At 34.7% G+C, this 19,484-nt stretch overlaps 1 protein-coding gene and 1 non-coding gene across 8 annotated transcripts in view; one reads left to right on the forward strand and one right to left on the reverse strand.

Moving 5' to 3' along the window:
• Positions 1-19,484, forward strand: part of DLG1 (discs large MAGUK scaffold protein 1) — a 258,661-nt gene that overhangs the window by 40,365 nt on the left and 198,812 nt on the right. The gene's annotated exons all lie outside the window — the stretch shown is intronic.
• Positions 363-466, reverse strand: LOC133074276 (U6 spliceosomal RNA). Its single transcript, XR_009697128.1, has one exon. It is a non-coding gene; the product is annotated as a U6 spliceosomal RNA (small nuclear RNA).

A 19,484-nucleotide genomic window follows, 5' to 3' on the forward strand; every position in this document is an offset into this window, starting at 1 on the left:
GTACTCTTGATCCTTTTATCTTTTGGAATCTCATTCTCCTCATGTAATATCTATAACCTTTTCCTCTCTTGGACCTTTGTTTCATTCTTCCCTTTACCCTATAAATACGTTCAAAGATTCCGTTAAAAGAAAACAGATAAATAGGAAAAGTTCTTCTCAGTAGGACCATATAGTATTCCTTCTCTTCCTAGTTAAGTTTCTTGAAAAAAGTAGTTTATATTTTTCCTTTCTTTCCTTCTCATTCCCAATATTCTGTACTGTGGCTTCTTTTTTAAAAAAAAATTATTTTTAATTGAAGGATAATTGCTTTACAATATTGTGTTGATTTCTGCCATACATCAACATGAATCAGCCATAGGTATAAAAATATGGACGGCTTCACAAAGCATGTCATACTTGTGCGGGGGCCATACTAATCTTCTGTGTATGGTTCCAATTTTAGTATATGTGCTGCTGAAGCCAGCACTGTAACCTGGCTTGTGATTCCTCTTTTCCACAGGAATTGCTATCTCATTTTCAGTTAACTAAAAAAAAAAAAAAAAAATCTCTGATTACAAAGATAATTCAGGTATATCTTAAAACGTACATGTACATAGAGGTGTACATTGTTGAAAGTCAGTGCTTTTTAAAATATTCTTTCATTGAGACAACCACTTTTAACCATTTGATATATATTTATTCAACTAATTCTGTATGTTAATGAGTATATTTAGCTCTTATATATATTTAAAATGAGAACTGTATATCATTCTGTAAAAATTTTCTTCTATGTCTGTGTTTAGATCTGTTGCATTACATTATAAATATAGGGCAGATTGCTTAACTGTTTTTAGTTTCATCATCTATAAAGTGGAGATGAAAACAGAACTCCCTTCTTGTGATGCTTTTATGTATGAGGTGGGATGGTGGTGGTGCAGGCAAGCTCAGTCATGTCTGACTCTTTGCGACCCTGTGTACTATAGCCCGCCAGGCTCCTCTGTCCACGGAATTTTCCAGGCGAGGACACTGGAGTGGGTTGCCATTTCCTACTACAGGGGATCTTCACGATCCATGGGTCTAACCCGCTGCTCTGGCATTTCCTGCATTGGAAGGTGGATTCTTTACCATTACCACCATCTGTAAGAGAGTGTGTGAGGTGGAGTAATTTATGTAAAACTTAAATCAGAGTCTGACATAAAATGAAGTGCTCAGTAAATGGTAGATTTATAAAATAATCTTACTGTTTTTATTAAAATGTTGCATACTTAGTACTTTATCAGTGTAGCAAAGGACAAAGAACAAAACCCCTCTTCAGTGTCACCAGCCCTTTGCTCATGCTCAGTCACTGAGTTGTGTCTAACTCTCTGTGATCCCATGGACTGTAACCCGCCAGTCTCCTCTGTCTATGAGATTTGCCCAGTAAGAATTGGAGTGGTTGCCATTTCCTTCTGCAGGGGATCTTCCTGATCCTGAAATTGAAACCACATCTCCTGCATTGGCAGGTGGATTTTTTACCTTCCCTGATTTCTTTTGGTGGTGTTTGCTACAATCTGTTTTTGATAATTTTTTGTCTTCTTGGCAACTGTCTTGTTGATTATCTTCTTTTTGTGTGTTACTAGAAAAAAAAGATTATAATTACACAGAAATCTGAAGAGACTATTTTGAATCTCCATGTACCTGTTATCTAGGGATTTCCATGATGGCTCAGCAGGTAAAGAATCCGCCTGCAATGCAGGAGACACAGGTTCAATCCTTAGTTTGGAAAGATGCCCTGGTGGAGGAAAATGGCAACCCACTCCAGTGTTCTTGCCTGAAAATTCCCATGGACAGAGGAGCCTGGCAGGCTACAGTCAGTGGGGTCCCAAAGAGTAGCACACGACTGGGCAGCTGACGCACGCATGCATGGACCTGTTACCTGGCTTAAGAAAAGGAAGTGTTATATAGTTGACGAGCTTCTATTTTCCATCCTGATTACCTTCTCTGCCTCATCCTCCGGAATGAATCACTGTCCTGAGTTTGGTGCTTGTCATTCCTTTACACTTTCTGTTGTACAGTTTTCTTCACGTCTTTGGGATTTGTGGAGTTTCTTGGATCTGTGTTTGCAGTTTTTGCCAAATATGGAAAGTTTTTATCCATTATTTCAATAATATTTTTTTCTGTTACCCTCTCTTTTTTTTTAGGGACTATATAAACAGGTGTTTATTGGGTTGATTGAAATTGTCCCATAGCTCATTGATGTGATTAATTTTTTTTAGTCTTCTTTCCTCTATGTGTTGTATTTTGGACAGTTTCTGGTACATTTTCACTTCATTAATTTTCTGAAGTGTTAATCTCATTTAATCAATTTTTTTAAGGCATTTGAATTTTTATCTCTAGAAGTTTAATTTGGTTCCTTTTTTATTTTCCATGTCTCATTAAGATGTTCATGCATGTGCTTGCTTTGGCAGCACACATACTAAGATGTTCATGCTTTCCTCTGTATTCATGAATATATGGGATAGGTTTATAATAATTTTAAAATATCCTTGAGTGCTAATTTTGTCATTTGTCATTTTGGATTTTTATTTGTTTTTATTGAAGTATAGTTGATTTATGATATTGTGTTTCAGGTGTACAACATAGTGATTCTTTTTTCTTTTTGCAGATTGTACTTTATTGTAGGTTATTATAAGATATTGGGTATGCTTTCCTGTGCTGTACAGATAAATCCTTGTTGCTTATCTGTTTTATGTTTAGGAGCTTGTATCTGTTAATCCCATATCCCTAATTTGTTTGTCCCTCTCTCCTTCCTCACTCCCTTTTGGAAACCATAAATTTGTTTTCGGTGTCTGTTAGTCTTGTTTCTGCAGGTCTGGGTTCTTTTTGTTGATTGCCTCTTCTCCTCTCCGGGTTGTATTTACCTCTTCTTTGTATACCTGAAAATTTTTTAAATTATATTTGGCGGATGTTATAAATTTTACCTTTTCAGGTCCTCAGTATTTTTGTGTTCCCTAAAGTATTCTTGAGATTTGTTTTGGAGTACAGTTAAATTACTTGGAAAGAGTTTGCTCCTTTTGAAACTTGCTTTCAGTTCTTTTTTAGTGGGACCAAGCAGCCTTCAGTATAGGGTTAATTTTGTCCCAGTACTCTTCTGGGTACTCCACCCAGAGCCTGTATATTATGAGTTTTTCAATTCTTCTTAGCCCTGTATGAGTTCTGGGATTGTTCCACCTAGGGTTCTTTCCTCAGCCTCAAGTTTCCTTATATATATGACTAATGGATGTAATAAAGACTCAAGAAGAACTCTGCAGATCTGTGGATCTCATGCTATGCACCTCTCCTCTCTGGTACTCTTATTTGTGAATTTTAGACACCTTGACCTACCTTAATTCTCGACTCTGGCTCCTCATCTAAGATTGTGGGACTTTGTTTAGTTTCCTCATCCTTCTGCTGCAGTGTGAAAACTTTTTCCAGGCAGTTTCTGGGCATTTATGGGACTTTGTTCAGTATCTGAAAATCATTATTCCTTATTTGTCCTATTTTTTAGTTGTTTGAAGGTAGGAGAGTTAAACTGTTCCCTATTATTCTATTATGGTTGGAAACAATTGCCTTTATAGACAGCCATTGATATTCTAAAATACTGTTAAATATCTTATGTGCCTGAATATTAGGTGAGGTGTTGCCATCCCAAAGGCTTGTATTTGAAACCTCTAAAGTTGCTCATATTACAAAGTAATTTATAAATTATCAATATTTTTCACAGCAAAATATTTAAATATGACTATTTAAGAAGAATATATTGACTTGAAATGTCCTTAATCAGTGTCAGTTTGGATGTTTATAAAAGATGCAGTGAGTGTAGAACTTAACACAGATTAAATAATCATTCCTGAGTATGACCTTAAAAACTGCAGGTATTGGATAGTATATGTAAGCTTTTTTTGAAAATTAAAAAGTATACTAAAGAGTAATATAGTAAGTGGTTATATTACAGAAGTTATAATATATACTGAGAAAACAAATAGGAAAAATTTGTTAGTATAATATATGCTGAGATAGGGAAAATCTATTCACATAGGTACTAACAGTGATTTGAGATATGTAAGGTGATATATTAATACATGGATTAAAAGTGCTATATCTAAACAACTTAGATGGAAATGAAATTGAGCAAAATGAAGAATTAATTTAAAAAGTGGTTGTAGTTATAATCATGACCCTAACATTTAAGGTGAATGTGAAGTTTGCCCAAAATTGTTTTCTGAATGTGAGTAGAATAAAACAGTATTTTAGATATATTTTTAATAATATGTTGTTAAATATTTATATGTTAATTGAGTCAGTTTGAAGTTTCATCTGTATTTGCCTAAGAATATGACTACTTAAAGTTACATAGTTTCAGTTCTGTTAATGGACTGAAGCACTTTTTCTGACTCTTGATAGAGTGATTTTCAATCTGCACTGTTAGGAGGTCTGCCAAACTTAGAAATACCTTCTCTCTCTAGAGTATACTAATAGATAATAAAAATTACACAGAACACTAAGGGAGAAACTAGCTCAAGCATTCACAAAGCTCTTTATTTTCCCTCACAGAAAGAAAGAAAGTTTAGTTGCTCAGTCGTGTCTGACTCTTTGCGACCCCATGGACTGTAGCCTACCAGGCTCCTCTGTCCATGGGATTTTCCAGGCAAGAGTACTGGAGTGGGTTGCCATTTTCTTCTCCAGGGGATCTTCCTGACCCAGGGATCAGACTCGGGTCTCCACATCGTAGGCAGCTGCTTTACCGTCTGTAGTGCTTAGTAGTTAGATATTACCTATGATGTTTTCAGTGTTCTTTCTAAGATGGTAAACTTTGTTTAAGGAATCATGACCCATGAGTGGGCTTTACTTTTTTGTCTTGAGAGCAAACGATTGTTGGGGTGTGTGGGAAAAAGTGGGTACTCTCAGTCTCTAACTGAGCAGGTAATTCCCAAGATATCTCTTCTACTGGAGGAAAGGATATGTTGGCCAATGATGAAATTTACTTCTGCCTACCCTTCAAGCCTTATAGTTGCATGTGCATATATATATAGATATATAGCTGTAACTGGCTTGTACTGAGCACTTACAAAGATTGGCATTATTTTAAGTGCTGTGTGTTAATCCTTACAACAGTCCCATTAGACTATGTTCAAGATAAAATCCCATTGGATCTGTCTTAGGTGTATTAGACTTGAAACAAAAGGCTGTCAACTAATAGCCAACCAATAATAGTAATAACAATAATGATGTGATAGGTACTAAGTGACATACATGTGTTAACTCTTCTGCATAATCCTTTATAATGAAACTCGGTTTAGTGTGAAAGTTGCTGATGCAGCCCATGACATAAAAAGCAAATGGAAACAGTTGACTTGTTTGAATTTGAGGCAATTTATAATATCTGTAGATGATGAGGAAACCTTGTGGACAGAAATTGCAGGTAATACTCTTCATTATTACACATTTTGACAGGGGAGTGTGACTGCAAGCTTAGGAAACACAAAGCCAGTTGCAGCACTATGCCGTGTTCCCTGTCAGCCTGTCTAGCTCTGTTTTCAATGAATTTGAGGACAGGACATGAATTCACAAAGTTAGGCTACTTCTGGGTTAAAAACGAAGTCTTCTTGAGGAGTTTGAAATGGTACTTAGTTACAATTATCTTTTTGTGGTGGTGGCTTTTTTTTTAAGGGATTAAGTGAAATAGATTTAGTGGGGCACTAAACTTAATATCTGACTACCTAGGTAAATGTTAGTATTACCATTTTTTCTTAAAGGGAAAAGAAGTAAGTTTTAGAGATAATATTTTAAATTATTGTATGTTGTTCTTCTTTCCCCCCTTCTCAAAAATACCACATGGAATATTCCATTCATTACTGCCTGAGAAAGTCATTACTTTGCAAGCTGCAGTTGCTGAAATGGTTTAGTGGAAGAAATGTTTGCTTACAATTTTTTTTTTTCTTTTCAAATATCCAAACAGTAGCAAACAAGGGAAGGAATTTTAAATTTATATCGGGGAAACCTCTTTGTGGAACATTTCATCAGATGACTCCCTGTCAACCTCATATCTTTAAAAGAGGGATTAATGAAATAGCATCTGAAGCAGCAGTGATCTCTTGTGGAATAAACCCTGACGACTTCCACAGTGTTTTGTGGGATAATTTCAAGTTCTTCAAATATATAGATTATATAAAGAAGATTGTAGGGCACGTGACACATTCTGGTTTCCTGTATTTCAGGTAGTAGAAAAATTGCTACCTCTAAGAATGGATCCTGGAGAGATCTTGTCACAGTTATAACTTTTCATCAGTGGTTTTATTTCACAACTTTATTTTTATTTTTTATTCATATAGGCAACTTATAGCTTGCAATAAACTGCTTTATGTATTAAGTATTGTAATGGTAGAGTAATGGATTGCCTGTGCATTGTAACCACAAAGGTAAGATACAGTATGCTTTCTATGTTTGTTAGTGACAAGACCGTGAGAGACTTTTTTGTTTATAATATATTTAAAAAATAAAGTGTAGCCATTGTTATATATTTGAAATTTGAATCCATTTGATGCTTAGTTTATTTCCTTTAGGAAAGGTAATATTCTGAAGTGTGTTTCAGATAGCTAAAAGTAGTTTATTAAATGGATATTTTTTCCCTGTGGTTTATAGGAAGGCTTTCTCCCAACAGCAAAGGTTTATAGGGCCCTAATTATATCTTCTAAATATATTCTCAAAGTTTTCCCCTCTACTTTTTTTTCTGTCCCCATATGTTGTACTGGTTGAAAATATAACTCATTTGAGAACATTTTCTGGACTCTCTCCTTTATTTATTGCAAATATAGTAAATTTTTTTTAAAGGAGAATAGTAAAGTTCTGATTGTGTTGCCTTTGGAAAGATGTTGATTGGATTTAAAATGATTACACTTGTTCAAGAACTCCTTAAAGTTATTTGTTTCAAAGTCTGTTTTTCTCATTTATCCTCAAATTGCAACATACTTCACTTAAGTTCTAAGTTTGGTTTCTTTTATTTCTGAGCACCAGTTTGTGGACATTGTGTGACTATGTAAGATTCAAGATGCTTACATTTAAAATTTATACATTGGCTTTTAAAATATGGAATAATTTATTTTGGGGGGGTTTCTATAAACTTATGATGCCACAGTGACTGTTAGACAAAAATTATTGAGATTTTTAAATTACATTCAATAATAAAAGAATCAGTAAATTTGTGAAATCTGCAGTCTGTTCTTATATAGTGAATTATTTTTCGCAACAAGAGGAAAAGCAAGAAAACTGATAGAAATTAGTTTTGTTTGCTTGTTCAAAGTTATAGTCAAACAATAAGAGTTTTGGTCAGATACTAACATGCCTATTGTCTGCTCCCATTCTGTTTATGTCTTCCATGTAAAACTGTCTTATCAAACTATTCTTAAAGAATGTTTAAAGGGCAGTAAGCCTGGGACACAGGTTTAGTCTAGTTTGTTTTTTTTTTTAATATGTAAGTTCTTTTCATGATGGTCTGTGGTTGATTCTCTCTGTGATTTACCTTTTATCATTTCATTCACTTTAGCTTTTATTTCTAATATTATAGAATATTTTTATTAATACAGAATAATATTATAGAATATCTAATATTTCTAATAGTTTATTTCTAATATTATAGGTTATTTAAAATGGTCTATCTTCTCCCTGCCCTATCTTTCTTGATAGAGTTTTAAAATTTATATTTGATCCTGTTTAAGCAAAAGAGAGCTACCATTTAAAAAAAATTGTATGGAATCAATACATAAAAGTTTTAATAAGTTTTTATTATGCAACTGTTAAAAAAAAAATAGAAAAGATGTAGGATGGAAATTAGGAAGCCTAAAACATATTTGTAGTTACTTTTGAAAGAGCTAAATTAAAATGATTTCTTCTATTATTAGAAATAAAACTCTTTGAACTTATTTAACCAATAGCAGCAGCAGGAAGAGCAAAAATCTTAATTTTCTTTTCAGCTGAAGTGCTGCAGTGTTTTCTTTCCCCTTTGAGTCTTTCCTTGCTTTTCTGATCTTTAAAGATCTTTATGTTTTTATATGTATTTTTAAGTCTATCAATATAGTTGATATAATTCTATCATGTTAATACTAAAACACCTTTTCAAGTGAATTTTTTTTCATCACCCGCCTCCCCTCTCTCCCACTTGTGTAGGCATGGTGAGCTAGGTAGGCATGTTGCATCACTGCTACCATGGATACCCTTAAGAACAGGCATGTGGGTTGAGCTAAAGCAATGATGATTAGTTTTCTGGGCTTCCATCCTCCCCCTGGCCACCCCCTCCCCCCCCCCCCCCCCCCACAATAACTATATGTTCTTCACAGTGAAGACTCTTATTTTAAAACCTTTGCAAATAGCTAGGTTGTGAGCTGTGATGAGTAAATCATCACTGTTACTGAACAGCCAAATTTTGGCCTCTATTTACAGTAGTATTAATGCCATTTACTAATTTAAGATAATCATAAATAGATGTAGTTGTTTCTCTGTTTAATACATTTTAAACACAAATGTAATGTTTGTTTTACCTCTTAATGGGAAATGAAAATGTGTTTCCTCTTCAATTTACATTTTTAAGAATATTATTCTGCATTTACATTTTTCGCATGGGAAAAGATCCTAGTGAGCATTTCTCTTGTGGCAGTATTTCTTTATTGTTAGTATACATACATAGATCTTTATGTAATTTAATCAGTTTGGATGCAATATTTTATTTTGTGCTTTTCCACATAATGTGTAAGAGATTTTTGTGTTTGTAAATCCTTGTGTTCTTAATTAGCTCTTTTGTAAATATATGTCAGTTGATGGAGAGTTAATAACGTTAGAAGGCCAGGAAGAGACATGTAGTTTTGTCAGGCTCATTATCACAATGAGAAGATTAACTCAAAGCATACAAGATCCAACAATAGTGATTTGAGAGTATTGTATACGATATGTTTTCTTTTGTTAGTGATAAGCACTGTGTATAAATGCAGCTGCAGCTAAGGGCATTCTTATTCTTCAGTACAGAGTTTTCCCAGCTATCGATTAACTTCTGAGAAAGAGAATTGCTTAACTTTAATAATTTCTTGCAGTAGAATCCTGTCTTTCTCCATCTTTTGTTATACCTGTTTGTTGATCAAGTAGAAGAGTCTAGTCATCATAGAGTCATTTAGTGGAAGTGTAGGTGGCAGGAGAAAGACCTGTAAAGAAAAAAATGTTTCTTGAGTTCTTGATTAAGCTTTTTAGGAGGAAAGGAGTGTTCCTATTTTATTCTCTTACTCAATACAAGCTGTTATTATTGTTACTATTCAACTTGTTTGCCAAAACTTGGAGTCCATATTAAATTCTGTTAGGGCAGTATTTGAGGTCTTTGCCGTCTTGGAGAGTCTCTTCCAATTAAGGGATTGCCAATACATATGTTTTAGGATTTGTGAACCAAGTTTTCAATATTTCTATTTACAGGTCTTTTTTTCTTCCCCTCAACTCTTGTGAGGTGATTTTCTTCTTCTTTGAAATCTTCATGCATAATAATTTCCTGTTTGCAAGTCCTTGCTTCTAAATCTTAATGTTGGTAAAGAATTTGCCTGCAGTGCAGGAGTCCTGGGTTTGGTCCCTGGGTCAAGAAGACACCCTGGAGAGGGAAATGGCAACCCACTCCAGTATTATTGCCTGGAAAATGCCATGGACAGAGGAGCCTGGCAGGCTAAGTCCTTGGGGCCACAAGAGTCGGATGCACCTTGGCGACTAAACCACCCAACCCTTCAGATTCCGTTTATAGATTATTTCTTGAGAGAAGCCTTCCTTGTGCCCACAATTAGTAAGTAAGGTTCTTTTACTTCTTTAAGTATTCTTTACTTTTCCTCTATACCATGCAGTATATCATGTATTTGTGTGATTCTTTATTAATGTGTATTTTTTCACTGAACTATAAACTTTACAAAATAAGACTTTTATTCTTATGGTATTCCCGAGGCCTGACCAAGTGTCTTGAGTTATCTACATATAGTGGATACTCAGTAAATAATTGCTGAATGAATGAGGCTTTGTCTTTGGTATTCCAAACTTGTGGATTAAAAAAATAAGTGACTATTTTAGTTTGTAATAAGTCCTATTTTGATTATGGTTTTATGTTGATATCCTGGAAAATAGTCACTGAAATTTATTCATCTTTCTATATTATAAATTCAGAATGACCCAGACAAGGGCCTTGTCTTCCCAGTGTTTTCCACCTCTTTCTTAGTTTATGGTGGCAATGGACTACATCATCTTGTCTTCATACTTGCCTACTAGTCACTTAAGTATTTGACTGATTTTTTTGAATGGTTGTGTATATAATTATTTTTTTTATTGCTTATACTTAGTCTGGGAGAATCGGATTCTTTTTCATTTTATAGGGCTTACTTCCATCTCTAGACTGCAAAATGTTGACTAACAAGTTAAGTACTGTCTAGTGGAACTTGATGCGGTGATGAGAATGTTGTGTTTCTGTGCTGTCCTATTCCAGCTTGACAGAGGAACTCAATTTTAATTAGTAGACTTAGGTTATTGATTGTAACAACCATTCCATACAACCGCCAACCCTTCACTTATTTACCCCTGAATTTTTTAAACATTTTCTTGAGTAGATAGTAAACTCATATATTACTCAAACTCAGGAGTCAAATATCATCAAAAAGAAAAAACGGTATAGCTGTCTCACTTCTGTCCCTTTCAGTTCTGATCCCCATAGAAAACTTTTTATTTGTATTTATTTCTTTCCATTGTTTGTGTGTATACAAAAATTAAGAATGTTTTATATCTCCCTTTCCCTATATGACAGTAGTTTGTTTTATATTTATATAATCTTTTGCCCCTTGCTGGTTTTACTTATAGTATCCTCAAGGGTTCTCCATTTTAGTACACATAATTTTTTCTCATTCGTTTTTATAGAAATATGTAGTTTAGTTGTTTTGATATATCATAGTTTCCTTAATCAAACTTGGGCTTTTAAATAAATAACCTGTACCAGCTGCTTCTCATTGGAGAAAGATGAAAGTTGGATACATGACAAGTATTGTATATCATGAAAAATGCCAAATTTTCACAAGCTGTAAATATGTTTTTACTAGGCGCTAAAGTTATTTCTAACCTTTTACTGTTAATAAACATTTTTTTCAGTGAAAAAAACTTTTTGTATCATTTTATATTTGTGCATATGTATCTGTATCATATAGGATTGCTGGTTTAGGTAATTTAGGTAGCTGTTGTCAGATTCTCTTCCATTTAAATTGTGTCATTTTCCATCCCACCAGCAATGTATGAGAGTGATTATTTCCCTGCAACTTTGTCGACAGAATGTATTTGCAAGTTTTTGTATTTTTGCCAGCTTCTTGAGTGAGAAATTGTATATAAATGTAGTTTTAATTTGCATTTCTCATGTGTTTAAGCAAGGTTTATTAAATTTCATATTTTTTTCTTTTGCATTGTTGGTCTTTTTCTTCTCAGTTTCCAGGAGCTTTTTATATAACAGGGAGTTTAGCCTTTGTCCATGATATGAGTTGTGGATTTTTTCCCCATGCTTTGTTTATTAGGCCTCCCCTCCTTTCCCCTTCTCTTTCTTCTGAATTTTGAGTCATAGTAAAACCTTCCATATTCATATTCCAGAGTTGTAAATAATTCACCCGGGTGTCCTTCCAGTGTTTTATATAAGATTTCATTTTTAAGTCTTAGGGCCATTTGAAGATTGTCTTGATCTATAGTGTTAGTTGTAGAACCAGTGTAATATTTTCCCCCATGGCTACCCATTTGTTCCAGTTTCATTTATTAAAAAGTTTATATTTACCCCCACTGGATTGAAATGACACTTTTTGACAAATGAATTCCCATATATTTGGGTCTGTTCTGGATATTGAATTCTGTTTCATTGATTTGTCCATTTAAGAACCAACTTGATGGCTTTTATTAATACCTGCTGAAGTTTTTTAGTATGCCCTAACATCAGTGGCACCCCACTCCAGTACTCTTGCCTGGAAAATCCCATGGGTGGAGGAGCCTGGTAGGCTGTAGTCCATGGGGTCGCTAAGAGTCGCACGCGACGGAGCAGCTTCACTTTCACTTTTCACTTTCCTGCATTGGAGAAGGAAATGGCAACCCACTCCAGTGTTCTTGCCTGGAGAATCCCAGGGACGGGGGAGCCTGGTGGGCTGCCGTCTATGGGGTCGCACAGAGTCAGTTGGACACGACTGAAGCAACTTAGCAGCAGCAGCAGCAGCAACATCTAATATAGTTAGTCTCTGCTTTTCTGTTTTTGAGTTTTATTCTTTAAAAAGAAAAAAAAAGATGATTCTTGTTTATCTACACACACAGACTTTAGAATCAGTTTAGAGTCTGAGAAAGTGTTTTGGTATTGGGAACAACCTCTAAATAAGTGCGGTTGGCTCGCCATAATCTCACGTTCTGCATCTTTAGATCCAGAGGAATGACTATACTGTATCATTTTATATAAGGGACTTGAGCATCTGTGGATTTTGATATCTGGGGATCCTGGAGCCAGTCTGCCCTCTGATACTAAAGGATGACCAAGTACAACTTAGGGAAAGTTTTTTTTGTCCAGTAAGAGGAGGCAGGAGAACTTGGTAAATTTTTCTCTTACATACCTTCCCAACTAATAGTGTTACTGTCAACAAAGGGGTAGGCGGTAGTCTTTTTGATTCCCTAGCCTGGGAAACAGGATTTTAATCAACCTTACCAGTAGATTTTTGTTTAATCAAAGATACGTTTAACCTGTTTAGTAAGTTTTGCCAAAGTTTATCAGTTAACTAAAGTTGCCTTTTGACTGAGTGAAATGGGGTTATTTCTGGATTGTGTTGGGTGCCCAGAGGGCTGTGTTGAGTATTCTAACAGGTTGGAGGAAAAGTGCTGTCTTCAGTTCATAGGCTTTGCCATAGCGGAGAGATTGGAGGAGGGTACGGGCCTTGGTGGAGCCATGGGATCTTTTGTATTTAATATGTCCTGAACAGCCTTACACATTATTATCTATAGTCATTTTAAATGACTCCATTGTTTGGATGTACTGATACTTAATCTCTGAGCATAACCATGATTCTTTTGGTGAGGAATTTCTAGTGTATAAGGTATGAACATTTTTAATGTTTTAATAAAATACTGCCACAATTTCTAAACTTCAGACTATTTTCAGACTGTTTTCCCAGTTAAAATATACTGTTTTAGATTAACTATTTTCACTGAATTGGGTCTTCATCTGGAAAGGTTCATGATCTTTTGATCTTATCCATCCATAATGATTGAATTTCTTGACTGTTTCATCTTTTTATTAATTTTTAATATCCAGTCAGTGTTCACTGGGGGGTGTGCCTTATTTGGGACCCACTTCATTGGAATAATAGAGATTGCTTTCAAGTAGTACCTATTTCTGCTTATGATTTTACAATTGAACTTTAAAATGAATAACTAAAGCTTCTTCTTTTATCACTCTCTCACTTTTCAATTCCTTTTGGTCTGCATTCTGCAGAAATCACTCAGCTGAAATTGTACAGCTTAGTCTGGACAGAGAATAAAGGACAATAGTTAAGAGCTTAAGCTCTGGAGACCTTTGAGGTTCTAGTCCCAACACTTGATTCCTGGACAAGTCATTTATTCCTTCTGTATTTCGTTTCCACTTCTCTAAAATAGGCATATAATGGCACCTACTTTATAGGGTTGTTAAAGATTAATTGAGTAATAATTATAAACTGTCAAGTGTGTGAAATAGTAAGACTTTTATAACGTTAGCAGATATTTTTAATAATTTTTATTAAATAGTAGGAAAATTTAGCCTTCTAGTTAGACACAATGGTCTTTTCTGAATCTTTCTCTTTGCCCTTACACTGTTGGTGTTCCCTCTTATAATTCTTGTTCCCTGCCTTTTATGACTAGTGTGTTGGCTCTCTTTCTTTGTTAAGGGTGGTTATGGTTCAGGTACAGTTCTATATGAAGGCAAGTTGGAATTAGGAATAAAGGAAAATGAAAAAGGGTGAGTTTTAAAGATACTTTTACACCTGTTTCTGCTTTATTTACCTCTTCTTATGCTGCTTTTACTTTGGATCTTAGAGTTATGATAATACCTGTCTTTGGAGACCGCTCCTTGAGTCTCTTGATTGCCAAAAGTTTTTTTTACTATGTATCCTTTTGGTGATTAGTATGTAACCATCTTATATGAATAAAGGATTTTCCCTATGTGGGAAAAAATATTTGTGATTCCAGTGGATACTCAACAACTATTAAAGTGGGTAACTGATAATGGTAATTAATAAATCATCAGAGAAATGTTGAATTGTTTTGGCTTATCAGTTTGAAATGTCTTTGATTTAAATGTTCATAATTATACATCAGAGCACTTTTACTTGTGCTGGGTTGTATTAAAATTGTGTGTTAGCCAGCAGCTTTGAAAGGAGTGTGAGACCTTTTTAAAGAAAGTCTTAGTATAGACATTTTAAGTTTCTTAGATTTCAGAAAGTAGTATTTTAATAATGTATAGAAATGCTGCCCTCTACTGTTGCCTAATTGTTTTACTGTTGTGAAAAATGTTCAATAACCTATACTAGGATCACGTTTTTAGAAGTATTAGATTGGAGTGTTCTATTAGTTTGGAGTATAACTATATAAAATACTATTCTGATAACTTAATTGTTAAATTATATTTATTGCCTAATGTTAACTCCCATTAAATATGTTCATTGTCATGATTTTTGGCTTTTAGAAAAACTTGGATCTTGGAACAAAAATTTTAGCTTCTTATTTTGGATTTAAGTAGTCACTTGATTGATTCTGTATGGTGGTATGATTCAGAGCTTGTATATATATGTTGGCTTATAAACAAACTAAAAAGTTCTACCAGTAAAGATATTTTTCTAAAGTAAAAAGTGTTTTGATATTTATTTAATTTGATATGTTATTTGGTTTGATATGTTACTTAATTGATTTGAAATTCAAATCAGTATTAAATAGGGATGTGAGTCTTCATGTGTTTACCAAAAGGAAGCACTGCCCAAACAGTGATGATAGGAAAATTTTAATCTCTAGACTACAGGTTTTTCACTGTAAAATGAAGGGATTAGAAGAGATCATTTTTAAGATTACCTTCAGCTTTGGTTTGCTGAGTACCCTATTGTATATGAAGTAATCTGTATATAAGATAGAAACGGAAAAACAAAGATGGTTAGTATAGTTCTTGCTCTAAATCGAGACAGCCAGTAGGCCAAATCAGACCACATTCACTTACTTACTGTCAAGGCTCCTTTCATGCTACAGTGTTAGAATTTGAGTAGCTGGCAGCAGAGACCATCTGACCTGCAAAGCTGAAAATATTTACTATCTGGCCGTTTATAGAGAATGTTTTGTGACCCTTGCCCCAGATGAACTTTGGATCTAGTGTTGAAGATAAATATCTAAAAAGATAATTCAGAATGGTTGTTTGCAAAGGGTATATAAACAAAATGCTGGGAGTTATTTAAATAAAGTTAACATGCAGTAAAAAAAAAAAAAGATGCTTTCATCATCACAGTTCTTCTCAGTTTAGTAGTATGCAGACATCTTCCAGTAATTCCTAGAGATTCCTGTTTATCAGACATTAGCATGTGTCTGGCTTCACAGCCTTATTATCATCATTGTTATGATTTTCTTTTTGTAAAACTCACAAATCTGTGTAGGCTTTTTGGTGTTTTTTTAACCACCTACCTATATAAAAATATAAAACATTTTCAGTACTCCAGAGGACTCCCTTCCTAAATGTTCTTCCTAAAAGAAGAACATTATGCCCTCCCCAGAGGTAATCATTTTTCTGACCTTTTTCACTGTAGATTAGTTTTGAACTTCTTATAAATGTAGTCATACCGTGTATATGATCACTTTTGGTTTCTTTTGCTGAGCATGTGTGTCACTGGATGTGTCAGTAATTTCCCCCTTTTTATTGCTGTGTAGTATTCTTATTCATGAACATACCACAACTTGATTCTGCTATTGATAGAATTTGGGTTGTTTCCAGTTTGGGACTATAAAGAGTAAAGCTGCTTTGAACTTTTTTGTAGAAGTCTTTTGTGGACATAAGCACTTATTTCTCTTGGGCACATTTTCCTGGGAGGTAGAGTTTAAATTCATCTTGGAGATCCTTACCAGAAAGTGTGTTTAATTAGATGGGAGGGAGGCATCAAAGACACACTTTCACATACTTATTAAGTTTGATTTGTCCACTGCTCCATTTCAAAGTGGTATCTTTACATTTCTTCATGAACCCTGTGACTGAAACAGCCTACCTTTTGACTAAATAGATTTTTTTTTTCTGATACCTACTTTTGTTGATGTTTTGTATTTAGAGGTCTTTGCTAAGAAATCTAATAACAGGTTGAAAGAAAAAGTGCTGTCATTAATTAGTTGATGTCATGGCTGAGGAATTGGAGAAAGTTGGAGAACCTGGCAGAACAGTAGGATCATTTGTATTTAATATATTGTATATATTTAAAGTTGCCATTTTAAACTCCTTTTCTTCTAGTTCTGACATCTGTGTCTTCACTGGTTCTGCTGTGGATCTACTTTTGATTAATCTTCACTTATTGTTCATGTTTTTTTTATTCTTCCCATATCTTGAATTTTTTTGTTTAGTGCTTTAAGCGATGATGAAAGAACCATTGAGACTGAACCTATGTTATTTTCCTTGTAAGAAGCTAGAAGGAAACTAATCAATTAGGAGTTGTTTGTTTAGAGCTAGGTTGCTACATTAGTTACTTTCAGCTTACTTCAGTTTTCAAGTATCATCTGGCTGATACCAGTTCTGTAACTTTCATAGGTCCATTCCACCACCAGAACTTTAAGATATAAAAAATGTGACACTGTAGAAATGTGACACTGTAGAAACGTTTCACTGCTTCTCCAAATCAATTTCAAGCTTCCTGCATGGCAGTAGTACTCTCAGTAAATGTCCCATGAGGGTGATCCAATGTGTGGGGACAGCAGGCTCTCCATTTTAGGATCCTCTAGATTCCAATTTAACATGCCAAACTGTATATGGTTAAAAACCCCACTGCTTATCCCAGCCGAGTTCCTTAACCTAAATCAGGCCTAATCCTTTGCCCACCTGGGTAAAAATTTGCTAAGTATTCCATTTAGGTGGAATTCCATCTGCCTTTTTAAGAAAAGGTTCATCTCTTTGGAATTTGGGTTCTTTATAGATTAATTTGTGTTCAAAAATTTCCATTTATTTAAGAAAAACTTTTTGTAATGTAGATTCATGTACATTTAATAAAAAACCAAACAAACAAACAGAAAAAAACAGATGTCACGTGCCGTTTACTCAGTTTCTCCAAAGGTACAGTGTCACTAGCTAGGATATTAACATTAATACAGTCAAGATGCAGAATATTTCCATCAATGCAGAGATCCCTCAGACTGCTTTTTCTAGCAGCACCCACTTTTCCTTCCACCCCACTCCCTGTTATTTCACAGGAACTACCCATCATGCGAAGAGTTGACTCGTTGGAAAAGACCCTGATGCTGGGAGGGATTGGGGGCAGGAGGAAAAGGGACGACAGAGGATGAGATGGCTGGATGGCATCACTGACTCGATGGGCGTGAGTTTGAGTAAACTCCGGGAGTTTGTGATGGACAGGGAGGCCTGGTGTGCTGTGATTCATGGGGTCACAAAGAGTCGGACACGACTGAGCGACTGAACTGAACTGAATGTATCAATGTTCCATTTCTATAATTTTGTCATTTTAAGAGTTTTATATAAATTGAGAATTATAAGTATGTATCGCAAAGAATTGGACACGACTGAGTGACTGAACTGAACCTTAATTCAGTGTAATTTCCTGGAGACTCATCTGGAAAATGGTTGTTGTTTATATTAGTATTTTGCTTTTTGTTGTTGCTGGGTACTATTCCATGATATGGCTGTACCAATGATAACTATTCACCTGTCGAAGGACATCTGAGTTTTCCAGGCTTTGGCTATTAGAAATAAAGCTGCTATTAAACATTTGTGTACAGTTTTTATATGAACGTTAAGTATTTATTTCTTTGGGATAAATACCCAGGAATGCAAATTACTGGGTCTTATGGTTGTTGCATGTTTATTTTTATAAGAAACCGCTGAACTGCTTTCCATTATATTATGGTTGTACCATTTTGGCATTCTCATCAGCAGTGTTTTTTATTTTAGCCCTTTTCATAGGTATGTAGTGACATCTCATTTTGGTTTTAATTTACATTTCCCTAATGGTAAATGATGTTGAATATCTTTTCATGTCCTTATTTGACATCTGCATATCATTTTTGTATACCTCTTCATTTCGTTTGCCCATATTCTAATAGGATTTCTTATTGAGTTTTGAGAGTTCTTTACATCATCTAGTATACTGATCCTTTGTCAAATGTCATGTACAAATATTTTCTTCTAATATGTAGCTTGTCATTTCATCCTCTTATTAGGGCCTTTCATGGAGTAAAAACTTTTAATTTTGATGACGTCTTATCAATTTTTCCTGAGTCATGCTTTTTATGGCTAATCTTTTGATATTCATGTGTTTGTTGCTAGTGTATAAAAATACGATGGGAAAAAATAAAAATATGTTTGACTTTTGTATTTTTAAAAAATATCTATTTTTATGGCTGCACCAGGTTTTAGTTGCGGCGTGTGAGATTTAGTTCCCTGACCAGGGATTGGACTCAGGCCCCCTACACTGGGAGCACAGTCTTAGCCACTGTACCACCAGAGAAGTCCTGATTTTTTGTATTTTTATCTTGTACCCTGTGCCCTTGCTGAACTCACTATTCGTTGTAGGTTCTTTGAGATTTTTTTGATGTAGACAGTCTGCGGATTGGGAGTTTTATTTCTTCCTTTCTAATTTCTATGCCTTTATTTTCTTTCATTTTCCTGATTGCACTGGCTAGAACTTCCAGCATCTTCAAAGTACAACCATAATGCTTCTTCTTATCAACACTGTGAGCATCCTTGTGTAATGCATCATCATTTCTAACTTGGACACAAGTTCCTAGTAGTTGATCTCTCTTTTGTCTGTTGCTTATGTATATAATCTATTCTTCACATAAACCAGAATGGAAAAAAATAGCTAAATCAGAGTATCATCTCTTGCTTGTTAAAAGTCCTCTGAGTGGCTCACAATTCCAGTTAGAATAAAATCCAGTTAGAATATGCTTATTTTGAAATATTAGACCCTACATCAACTAGAGCCTGGCCGCCTTTCTGATTTAAGCTACTCTCCTCTTCTCTAGTTATACAAGCCTTCTTTCAGATCCTAAAATTCCAGTACTTTTGGATCAGATACTCCTACTGCCTGAAAGTCCCTCTCCTTGATTTTTCCTGTCAACTTTCTTAAAATCTTTTAGATTTCAGCCTGAATGAACCTTCTCAAAGAGGCTTTATCTAAGTTAAATCTTCCCTGTTGCCCCTTGACCACACTGTTTGCTTTTTAGTGCTTATCACTCTGTAACTGTTTACTTTGTTTAGA

This window comes from Dama dama, chromosome 19 (genome assembly GCF_033118175.1).
Source record: "Dama dama isolate Ldn47 chromosome 19, ASM3311817v1, whole genome shotgun sequence".
Taxonomy (NCBI): domain Eukaryota; kingdom Metazoa; phylum Chordata; class Mammalia; order Artiodactyla; family Cervidae; genus Dama; species Dama dama.